We start from the raw sequence: 13,188 nt of genomic DNA on the forward strand, positions 1-13,188 counted from the left end.
TATTATGCTGATTTTGAACAATGTGATAACTGTGTTTATGGTAAGCATGCACAGACATCTCATAAAAAGTCTCTTTCATTGAAATCTTTGCCTCTAGGATTATTACATTCCAATGTATATCAGATGGTAGGGTTATCTCTAGGAGGAAATAAATACTTTGTCACATTTGTCAATGATGCTACTCGGAAGGTATGGGTTTATCCTATTCGTAGCAAGGACGAAGTGCTTGACAAGTTTCAAAAATTCTTGGCATTGGTTGAGAATCAAACTTATAAGACACTTAAGTATTTTCACTTTGACAACGGTGGGGAGTATGTGTCCAAAGCCTTTCAGGCATTTTGTGACAGCAAGGGGATAAAGAGAGAGCTCACTGCCCCTCATAATCGACCCCAAAATGGAGTTGCAAAGTGCATGAATCGGACCATACAGGATAAGGTTCGTACGGTGTTGTCTCATGTTGCATTACCCCATGGCTTTTAGGCAGAGGCTGTTATGACAACCGTTCATTTGATTAATAGTTCACCGAGGTCTTTGGGGGGGAGAGTCGCTCAGGAAGAGTGGTCAGGCAAGCCACCTTCTTATGCTCATTTGCGAGTGTTTGGTTACAAGGCTTTTGTGCAAATACGGGAAGAAAAATGCAGGGAACTAGAACCAAAGTCCTGTAACTGCATATTCCTAGGATACATTGACAAGGGTGAGATGGGGTATAGACTTTGGGATCCTAAGAAAAGAAAGATAGTACGCAGCAATGACATCATCTTCTGTGAAGATTGCATGCATAAGAAGCCCGAGAAGATTGAGGAAGTCAGAAGGGTTGTGTTCAGGGAGGATGTACCTTTTAGACAGTCATTTTTGCCCAGTGGATAGTAGCATATACCTGTTGTAAATACTCCTGAAAATGTAGGAAATGGTACTGTAAATGACCAGTCAGGTATTGCCCATGATACACCACAGTTTCAGCTTGAAAACATGTAGAAAATGGTTTGTATTTCAAGATAGCAACCTATAAATGCATATTTATAGGCCCAGCAGCTAGCAAATGCTGAGCCTTCACTCCGTAGGTTAACTCAACCATCGAGAACACCTGAAAAGTTTGTTCTTGGTGCGCAGTATGCTACAGATTATGTCATATTGACGGATTGTGGTGAACAGTCATGCTTCAAGGAAGCAATGACTAGATCGGACAACAAGAAGTGGTTCAAGGCCATGCTGATAGAGATGGAATCTCTTGAAAAAAATGCTACTTGGGACTTGATGCAGATACCTAAAGGGTAGAAAACTCTTCCATGCAAGTGGGTTTACAAGATGAAGGTCACTTCTGGTTCTTTGCCAAAGTATAAAGCACGGCTAGTTACAAAGGGGTACAAGTAGGAACATGGAATTGATTTTGATGAGATCTTCTCTCCTAAAGTCAAGATGACTACCTTGAGAACCATTTGGGCTTGGTTGCAACTGAGGATATGAAGCTCATATAGATGGATGTAAAGAGTGCATTTTTACATGGTGATCTGCATGAGAACATATATATGCAGTAGCGTAAGGGTTTTGTTGCTAAAGGCACAGAGACAATGGTCTATAAATTGAAACAAAGTTTTTATGGGTTGAAACAGGCACCGCAAGAATGGTATCATAAGTTTCATACTTTCATGCAGTCTCAAGGCTTTCAGAGAAGTCAAGCTGATCAATGCTTGTATACCAAGAAGGCAGCAGATGGCAGCCTAATTATCTTGGTTTTGTATGTTGATGACATGCTAATTGCTGGCAGGGATACTCATCCCTTGGATGCATTGAAGAAAAGTTTTCATGGCACCTTTGACATGAAGGATCTTGGTGGTGCCAATCACATTCTTGGAATGTGGATACTCAGAGATAGATCAAAGGGGTTCCTTTATCTATCTCAGCAGGAGTATATATCGAAGATTTTGCATCGTTTCAATATGGAGGGGGGAAAGTAATCACAGTTCCATTGCCTCCATATGTGAAACTCAATGTAGAGGATACCCCTATATCTGATGATGAAAAGGCTAAAATGGCCAAGATTCTGTATGCTTCAATCGTTGGCAGGTTGATGTATGCTATGGTTGCTACACGTCCTGACATTGCCTTTGCAGTGGAAGTGGTTAGTAGGTACATGACAAACCCTGGCAAGAAGCATTGGGAAGCAGTGAAAGGTATCATGAGATACCTCAAGGGCACAAAGGATTTGTGTATCTGCTTTGGTAAGTAGAAGGCATCTGTTGTTGGCTTTACTGATGTAGACTATGCTGGACATGTGGAGTGCAGGAAGTCCACTTCAAGATATGTGTTTAACTTCACAAGGGAATCTGTTTATTGGATATCTAGGCTACAGAAGTGTGTTGCACTATCTACTATGGAGGTAGAGTATGTGGATGCCACTAAGGCATGCAAAGAGGCCTTATGGCTATCACGTTTGGTTGTTGAGCTTGGGATTATTGAGGTTCATGTCCTCCACTGTGATAGTCAGAGTGCTATCATGCTAGCACGGAACCCTATCTTTCATGCAAATACAAAACACATACAGGTGAAGTATCATTTCATCAGAGAGGTACTTGACAGCAAGAGCATTGAGCTAGTCAAGGTGCACACTGATGGTAACCCTACAAAACTTCAAAACTTCTCATGAAGGGTCTTCTAGCAGAGAGGTTTGCCCATTGCTGGTAGATGATGGGTATTGTGGATAGGTATAGTCTCTTCAGCTTTGTACATACTTAGACTTGGCTGATTCTTTTTCTCTACCTTTGGGCACATTTCCTTTGGGGGGGAGATTGTAGGGATAAAGGGCAGTGCCCATGTCCGCCCGTAGGGGTCAGGCTGTACATAGTACATATATCTATCTAAAACATTATGAGGTACACTCTTTAGTACCACAAATCGTGTGTCTCTATCTCTTCTCTCTCTCTCAACCTACATCTCTATACAGAAGCTCCATTGCAGCTACCTCAACATTGCATACATAGGGTTCACATGCCTATCTCTCAACACATATGGTTGAACAAATCATCTAATCAATCCAAACCAATGAAATAATCATGCATATGGTGCAATCAAGTGCCTAAACTAAGAAAGCAAGTGAATATATGGCTCAATCTACCAAGGATTATTTGGACAAGCTCATGGGCCAAATTTCACAGCTTAAGGAAGCATTGATGGCTAATAGAGAAAGCATGGACATATCTAGACCAAAATAGTCTCTTCAACCCCATAATGTGAATTCACAACTAGAAGTTATAAGACATAGGGGCATACCAAATATTGCTTATGAAACAAGGGAACCATCTTATAGGAATGTGGAGCCTATCATGAGCATTTAAGCATCCAATCCTGAATGGGTAAGAGTTCAAGCAACTTTAGGAAGATTTCAAATAACTTATTAATGGAGTACCTCTAGTAATTCAATCCCCACTAAAAGTTACTTGGACATGGATCCCCAAAATTCTAATGGGAAAATTTTGTTGAAAGGGAGCTCCATGATAAGATTGTATTGAGCAAGTATAATGGACATTCATCTTCCCCTTGTGATTTAAAGGAGTAGACATCTAAATTTGAGTCCTACATTGACATTTACCCCAGATCAAATGATCAGAAGATTCACTTTGCTAGTCTTCACCTAGAGGTATTTTTTCATATGTGTTGGAGGTACATGAAAAAAGAAACGGGCTAATTGATGGTAGGGAGGAATTCAAGGCAAAGATGGCTGAAGTAATTGTGTCCTCTATTGAAAAGGAAAAGTTGGCTAGGAGATGGTACCAATTGGCTAGTTAGATTAGAGAAGTATGACTAGTAGAGAGTATACTAATTAGTTTCTAAATCTTACCATGTATATGGAAAGTGTGAGTAACAATGTAAAGTTGCATATGTATATCTATGGTTTGGAGCTTAGCCTCTCAATTAATGTGCAGAAACCAACCACACTTTTTTAAGCAATAGAATTAGCTAAGATGTACACTTGCAAGTATCAAAAAGATATTTCTAGTCAACCCTCATTGGACGACATAAGGTTGTAAATAGACAAGGTAACTTTGGGGAAAATATTGGTGGATCTAGCACATCATTTTTGGCAACCCTAGAGTGCCTACATACTCGCCCTTTAGTGCTTTAAGATAATAAAGTAATTTTAAGGTCATAATAGTCAACCCTAAGTTTGAGCATAAGCGAGGAGACAATAGGCCCATAATAATTCAATAAGTGGTGGATGAAATTTTATACTTATGATATGTTTAGAGAGAGGAAAGAAAAGGGTTCTATGCTTTAAATGCTCTTTAAATGCAGAGAAAAGTATACATCTAACTGTGCTTCAAAGTGTACTTTCAAGAATGCAAAAGGTAAATAACTATAACATCATTGTCCTTGAGGATGTAGAAGAATAATAAGTCATAGATTCAAATGTTGAAGAGCATGCTAAAATGAATATCATGATGAGAAATTTGACCAAGATCAGTTTTATGACCCATCATATGGCTTTTCTTTTGACCTAGGTGAAAATGTACCATTTGATTCGGGTGGGATTAACTTACATATTGCTACAACTACACTGTGTTATATCTCAATGGATATGTGGACAAGTTCTAAGAGTCCTAATACACTTTATATGTGGGGTAGCATCCATGGAAAACATGTTTTCATTTTGATAGATGATGGCACTACTCATAGTTTTGTCAATAAGTCAATTGTTTTGATAGGTTTACATGTCTTTTCACAAATTCATAGCAACCCATTAAGGAGCAAGTAGCCAATGATAAAGAAGAAATTAACATTCAAATGTGTTCACAATTTCACATACAATTGGTTGAAGATTATAAGGCAAAAGTGATCTTGATTGCCTTAGAAATGGAGCCCATAGATATGGTACGAGGGTGTGATTGGTTGATGACACTAGGTAAGATTACTATGGATTTCTCATAGTTGTATATGGATTTTGTTAGTGATGGATAGCCTGTCCATTTATATAAAGCTACACCCCATCTTATTTTTAGCTTATCACTACAAAGAAGTTCAAAAAGTGCTCACAAACATTTGTATTGCACTTGAATAAAGAGGTATCAAATCAATCTAAAGAATTAGCAAATAATTCCATATTGAAGGCTCTTCTCAAGGAGTACTCAGTGGGTAATTTCTCACAGTTATAAATGGATTTTATTAGTGATGTATAGCTTAGCTATTTATAGAAAATCTATAACACATCTTATTTTCAGCTTATCACTACAAAGCAACTACCCCAAAGTCAACATGGTAATTGAGAGTGTCTTCCTACAACACTTTGACCCACTCCTTTGTTGAGATGACAAGCTCAACACGTGCAGACATTGATGATGGACCGCCTGGCTAGATGGGTCTGCACGTCTACACTTAGCACATTGGTGGTCATTATGACACTCACATGGCCACTGACTTATCACTTATTATATTTAGTTTGTTACACCTACCTACAGCTCTGGCAAAGATATAGCGCCAGCGCCAGTCGATTAGTGTAGTCGGTTATGCACTGTTTGACTTAGAAGGCCACTTTCCTTTATGTTGTATCTTATCTATACTTTGTGTACATTGTATAGTGTGTGGAATAAGAAGAAAAATCAGCAAGAAAACGTTTTGGCCTCCATCTCTCTTCTTGTGTTCTTGAGTGAGCTTCCTCTTGTGTATACAGTGTGTGTTTGGCACAGCAGCTCAAGCACATCCCCCCATCACGCAATTCTTGACATGGTATCAGAGCCACACCACTAAGAGAGGTTGATTTTGAAGGTTGAAGTGAAGGAGAAGAAGCAAGGTTCAAGCAAGCAAGCAATGGGTAAGAAGCTCTCCCATTCTTCCACTCTCTCTCTTGGATAGTGCTTGTGGAGGCACCGAAAGTAGGGTCAAGAAAAAATCTCAGATTGCTGTGAGATTTGGTGTGCAAGCAAATCATTGTATATTCTGTAGATAGGCCCTTTAGGGCTTTCCCACAGTTAATTTGGGTGTCTGAGGCCGTTTCAGGCCCTATTTTAGAGCCGCAAGGTTGCGAACAGCAATTTTAGGATACACTGTGATTTTGGTTGTATTGACCGAAAGTGGGTGTGCAAGTTACAAATTGCGAATCTGTAATTTTTGAGGTGTCTTCAGGAAGCAAACATAAGGTTTATCTGCAAACAGGTTGCAGATTACATGTACTATTAAGCAATCACAGTGAAAAAGGTTGCTTGGTGTATTGCTATGTAAGTGTTGTGAAAGATTGTTGAAGACTAGCTTGTTGTGTTGTATCCTTATTTGTGATAATGGTAGAGAATAGTGAAAATCCCATTATTGAGAAGCTTGACAAGAACAACTACCCTTCATGGAAGTTCTGTGTGATGAACTTCCTCATTAGAAAGGGCCTTTATGAGTTTGTTTCAGGTGAAGAAAAGGAGCCAGAGCTGGGTATCCCTCCTACTGCAGATGAATTAAAAGCATGGAAAGAATGGAATGCGAAAGACAAAAAGGTGATGTACTGGTTATCTGCAGTCATTGATAATATGATGATGGGACATATCAGGAATGCAGAAACTTCACATGCAGCTTGGAAAATTTTTGAGAACATGTTTTCAGTAAATACAAAGGCACGAAAGATTCAACTCAAGCAAGACTTGAATGCATTAAAGAAAGGAAAAATGTCCGTCAATGAGTATGCTTTAGCAGCGATTAATGCAATGCCTGATGATGATGATTTGGTTTCATCCACTTTGAGTGGCCTTAACAATGAGAAGGCATGGAAATCATTTGTTACTTCAGTATATGTACGAAAGCCATTTCCAGATTTTGATCTCTCATGATTACCGAAGAGATCAATATGCAGGGTGACTCATCTGAAAAAAATGGTGAACATGTTCAAGCATTTTACTCAAGTTCAGGAAGGGGACATGGTATATCCTCTTCGAGAGGCCGTGGTATGGGACGTGCTGGCAATAACCATCAAAACAAGTTCAATCAGCAATTTGGTGAAAAGCAGGTTTCAGGAGGCCGAGGAAACTTTAGAGGCAGGGGGAGCTCTAGAGGAAGAGATGGATGGCAGAATAGAGGTTCTGGAAATTCTGCTATTGTTTGCCATTATTGTAGCAAAACAAGCCATATTGCAGCCCATTGCTATACTAAGAAGGATGATGTTCGCAGGGGTAAATTGTACCAAGGATACTATGCATCGTCTTCACGATAGAATGAAGATAAAAATGAGCATCTGTTTGTTATGCAACATATGATGAATGCAATTACAGGAAAGGGGACACATGATTATATATGGTATGTCGATTCATGTGCATTTAATCATATGACCAGTCATGTTGAATGGTTTGGAGAGATGCAAGACTTAAAAAACCTGGTTATTTGCAGACGGGTGATTATTCATGCCACCCAATTTCACACATTGGAAAGGTTTCCTTATCCTTGTATGATGGCCAGACAAAGAGTCTGACAGATGTATGTGTCATCAATCACAAAGAATCTAGTGTCTATTGGCCAAATGGTAGAGCAAGGGTTGCAGGTTTGATTCAATGCAAAAGGTTGTTTTGTAGAAGCGTTTAATGATAAGTGCAGGTTGATCGCAAAAGAAAGTAGAGTTGGCCGAATGTTCACTTTAGATGCTGGAATTCTTGCAATGGATACTGCTATGTATGCTAAAGTAAAAGGACTAGTTGCAAATATTGAAATATGGCATAAACTTATCGGACATGCAAATGTGCAAATGCTGAAATTAATGCAATCCAGAGGATTGGTTACATGGTTGCCTTCTTTTAGAGTTGCAGAATTGCATAAATTCTGTGAAGCATGCCAGTTTGGTAAGCAGGCGAGACAACCGTTCTCTCATGATAGAGAAGTGAACTTGATGTAGTACATACAGATATTTGGGGGCCTACACAGAATGTAATGGTGGCAGCAAATACTTTGTCACATTTATTGATGATTGTTCAAGGAAGCTATGAGTATACTTTATGAAGGAAAAGAGTGATGTGTTTGAGCACTTCAAATCTTTTAAGGCAGCTGTTGAAATAGAAACAGGCTTAAAAGTGAAGTGTTTGAGAGTACTTCTCTAATGAGTTCAGTGGCTTCTTGAGGACTCATGGGATAAAGAGACAATTTACTTGTAGGTATACCCCATAACAAAATGGTATTGTAGAAAGAAAAAACAGGTATATTGCAGAAGTTGCACGGGCATTAATGGCTAAAAGAATATGCCCAAACATTTTTGGTATGAAGGTTGTCCATACTATTGTCTACATTATGAACAGAACTCCCGCAGTTGCAGTTCATGGGATGACTCCTGAAGAATGCTTTACTGGCAAGAAGCCTGATGTATTGCACTTGAAGGTATTTGGCTATGTTGCATATGTTCATGTGCCAAATGAGCTACAGAAGAAGCTTGATCCAAAAGCAAAAAAATGTATTTTTATTGGATACTCTTTAGAGCAGAAAGGATATCGTTGTTATAACCCTGTCATAGGTGAGTTCAGAGTGAGCAGGGATGTTATCTTTGATGAGATGGGAAGTTGGTATACACGTGCTGGTAATGTTTTGGGATGATGATAATAATGAGGACAGCTATGTGCAAAAAGAGAAACAAGAATCACGGAGTCTTAGTGGACCAAAAACATCATCTGGTACTACACCTATAGTGAGACCTTGGTCTGGGAGACTAAGGAGTAGCCCCACATCTTCAAGTGGATCTATAAGTGTTGCAAGGAAGGACAAAGGAAAGAAGAAAGTGCTGGATGATAATGATGCATCTACCAGTCATTTGGGATTTTATGGAGATTCTAGTGGTTCAAAGAGTTTGGATGATGAGCTTGGCATTCCTTCAGTTAGGACACCAGGTTTATAGAGAGCTCATAGTAATGTAAAGGCTCCATTGAGTGATCCGGTGGTACGAAAATCTAGCAGGGTCAGATACCCTATTAAAAGATTTGGTTTTGAAGGTTATGCAGCTCACCATTATGCTTATATGGTGAAACTAGTTGAGGATGTTGAGCCCACTTGTTTTGAGGATGCTGTTGGTCATGCTCATTGGGATGTAGCAATGGATGAGGAGATGGGATTTGATAAAGGCTATGCTCAAACATATGGCATAGATTATGAAGAGACATTCAGTCCAGTTGCTAGGATGGCAACTATTAGGTGTGTGATTGCCTTGGCAGCAGCCAAAGGTTGGAGTTTGCAACAAATGGATGTTAAGAATTCCTTCTTCCATGGTGAATTGCAAGAAGAAGTGTATATGGAGCAGCCAGCAGATTATGAGGATTTAGAGCATCCCACATATGTGGGCAGGTTAAAGGAGGTGCTCTATGGGCTGAAGCAAGCACCTAGACCATGGTCTGACAAGATTGGAGAGTATATTTTCAATATTGGATTTTGTATTTCTGATGCTAATCACTCACTTTATGTGAGAAAGGGAGATGCAGGTTTGGTCATTATAGTCATCTATGTGGATGACTTGATTATTATACGTGACAGTGACAATGGGATTGCTGAAGTTAAGGACTTCTTGAAGAAGAAGTTTGAGATGAAATATTTGGGTGAGCTGAGATACTTTCCTGGTATTGAGGTGATCAGATGTGATGATGGTATATGGTTGTCCCAAAGGTAGTATGGCTTGGATATGTTATCCAAGTATGGTATGACAGCATGTAAGCCTCTTTCAGTACCATTGGAGCAAAATGTGAAGTTGAGTGCTGACATTGCGGATGAGATAGAAGACCCTACTATGTTCAGGAGGATAATGGAGAGTTTGATTTGCATGACTATCACAAGGCTAGACTTGAGCTATGATGTTGGCCTTGTTAGTCAATTTATGCAAATGCCTAAAAAGCCTCATTTGGATGTAGTTAGATGTATATTGAGGTATGTGAAGTCAACTTTACATTATGGAATTTTTTATGAGGTAGGTAAGGACGTATAGGTCTTTGGATACACAGATGCAAATTGGGCTGGTAGCATGTCAAACAGAAGATCTACAAGTGGATTCATATTTTCCCTTGGTAGTGTAGTAGTTACATGGAGTAGCAAAAAGCAACGTACAATTGCGTTATCGAGTACAAAGGTTGAGTATAGAGGTGTTGCTATGGCAGCATGTGAGGTGGTATGGCTACAAAAGTTATTAGGTGATTTGGATGTGCATGGAGATGGTCCAGTTGTCATTCATTGTGACAACATGAGCAGCATACAGCTAGCAAGGAATCCAATGTTCCATGCTAGGACAAAACACTTTGTGTGTTTGGGCCAGCAACTCAAGCACATCCCCCCATCACGTGATTCTTGACATCCTTCAACTTGGCATTTTTCTACTCTCTCCTAAAGTAGTATCAAGACCAAAAATAGGCCTGACACTAGCTCTAGGGCTCTAGCTAGGCTTCTATGCTCACCAAACCACCCTTGCGGCCTCGCGGTCAGGAGAGTCTGGAGGCTATACACTACTTTAAATAAATCAAATTTGTATCGATTTGTAGTCCAATAATTTTTCCCATCCCAACTCCAATAGAGGGAGTATCCCACACATACAAGTGACTAACACCTTATTGCACACACATAGAGAGCACCCCCTAGTTGATCGTTGTAGCTCCTAGAGCTCTCCTATACCCCAGAGATTGGCCCCAAGATGCACCATCGTAATACATAAATAACAAAAAAACATACTCTGCTCTTTCCTCACTAATATCCCTTATGACCCACTATCTCAATGCCTTGAATGTACTTTGCATACTCGGTTAATAGAATACAATTGCAATGCAACGATATATGCAAGATTATGCTTGTATGAAAATGTGAGTGAATGTGCATAAGTGTGTTAAATAAGACAACCAAAGTGTGAATGTGTAGCAATGATTCATTTACATCTTTCCATGAACTTTCTACTCATTGCGGCATTGCTAAACACACCCCAAAGACATGGAGTCCTCCCAACTCATGCTATCTTTGGGAACATAAATAATACACGACCATCCTACTCATGAAGTGTAACAAAAAAATCATTCTTTTCAACAATTATTTTCTGATTTTATACACATGGATTCCTTTAGGACACCACGAATGGCACCATCAAGACCACTATCATGCTACCAAAATGCTTTATTTAGACAAAAAATGCTTATTTCTCTCATTTTTAAATTTATATATAAAATATAATTTTATTTTATGATTCTCATATTTATTCTCAATATTTCACTATTTATTACTATTTTTCTTTATTTTTTATTTTTCTCATTTCTATCAATTTATTTAATAAAATTTTAGAAAGACAGTAAACAATAAATGTGAAGTGTTGAAAATTAAGCCTTTATATTTCTTTTTCACTCTTTAAAATAGTTTTTTAATCCAATTCCATTTACTATGAAAATTAATAAACTTATCTGAAAATCGCTTACATACCATACTGTTGATGCTTAAGATAGCCACTAACACACTTGGTGGCACTCTACAATGCTCCAATAACATGCCACAAACTATCTCTTTCACATAACTCTTATCTCTCCCTCTCTTTCACCCATCCCCCTTCTCTCATAACAATAGCCATTATGCAAGAGGAAAGGAATGAGAGAGATAGATTGTTTTGAGGGAGGAGAGAGAAAGACTAAAAAACCAACATTCTTTATTCTTCATATCAGGCCACGAAATTTACATCGTCACATAGAGGATGGTGAGGGGGCTTTGTTTCATCCATCACACGCGATCGTAAAAAATCCAACATGATGGTTTTTTTGTTTTCTAGCCACTTTTTCCCCTTCTTTCTCTTTTTCAAACAACTAGATACATCAAGAAAAAGCACACCTTTGAGACCTACCATAAGTGCCCCTTCAAATTGGACATGCCCACATGATTTTTGAGCCTTTTTTTGCCTCCTTGGCTGCCCACTCCACATTCTCATATAAATTGAGGTCTCGCGGGTTTAAATTCTGCCCCAACAAAAGTGTGAAATTAATGCCCAAGTGACGGCACAATGGTTATTCATTAATTGTAAACTCAACTTGGCACTTCACTATGTCTCAAACTTCGAAATGCTTTATCTCTTACACCTTGCACCACGAACCCCTTTGGAGCCTAAAATCTTCATTTTCGCCCAAAACGCCTTGCGGATCCGTCTAAAATTGTCCAAAATCGCAAAAAGTGTGTCTTCGGTCTCCTAGATGCTATTTTTGGCTTTTGAATCAAGTGGCTACTTTATAGCTAAACCTTGTGGCCATTAAATGGGGGGTCAAACAAACTCTGCTCAATGAACAAATACTTGGGTTGGATTCTCAGTATTGAAATGCATCTAGAAAAACTCCAGCTCCTTAATCTATGATTTGCACATTTTCCACCAAAACCACCACTTTTACAAATCCGGGGCCACTTTTGCGCTTTAAATTCAGCTCTCATGTAGCTCAAGAGGTTAATTATGGGAACTTCCTCCAAAAAGGGCACCTAAAATACAACATCATCCACTGCCCGCCCGACACATGAGATGTATGGTGGATTGGAACCCTCAAAAGTCAATATTTGTCCAGGTCATGCCTAGACTCATCAAGAGCTAATTCATCTATAGATATTGCTATAAGAAGGGAAATCGTAGGGTCAACAGCTAGAACACAAGAAATAGCTAGAGAAAGAGGACTTGGAGCCACAAAAGGAGCATGTGTCTAGTAAAAGGACTAAACAGGAAAAAAGAGGTGGTCACTCAAATGATGATACTAGATGAAAGGATCAATACACACCCAAAGAGGATCCTAAGGAACATTGTAGAAAATTAGATCAAATGCCAATACCTCAATATACTTGGCTACTTCATGAACCACTCCTTTCTTATGATCTCAAACCATATATCTAATGACTATCCTAGGCAACACTCTACTAAAGTAAACATCTTCCTAATGCTCCAACTATTGGATTCAACAACACTTGGACTTCTTTAGGTGCACTCTCCTTAGGGGTCCAAGTGGGCCTGCCCTTCTTTATAAGCTTGCAAAAGAGACTCTACAACCCTTAGCCTTCTCATGTCTAGACACCAAATCCTTCTAGAGTGGTTGATGCTAAGACCCCTTCTTTGCTGGGATTAAGTTAGATGAAGCAAATGATGGAAGAGACAATGCATCTGTTTACATAGAAGTAGGGAGCTACTCCAACATAGACTTCAAAATATGCTTCAAAAGGAACTTGACTTCTACCTTGAAGTTAGCATGGTAATGGAGAGTGTTTTGCTAC

Source organism: Lygodium microphyllum, chromosome 15, assembly GCF_053477565.2.
Source record: "Lygodium microphyllum isolate KBCC chromosome 15, Lygodium_microphyllum_v1.1.10, whole genome shotgun sequence".
Classification (NCBI taxonomy): domain Eukaryota; kingdom Viridiplantae; phylum Streptophyta; class Polypodiopsida; order Schizaeales; family Lygodiaceae; genus Lygodium; species Lygodium microphyllum.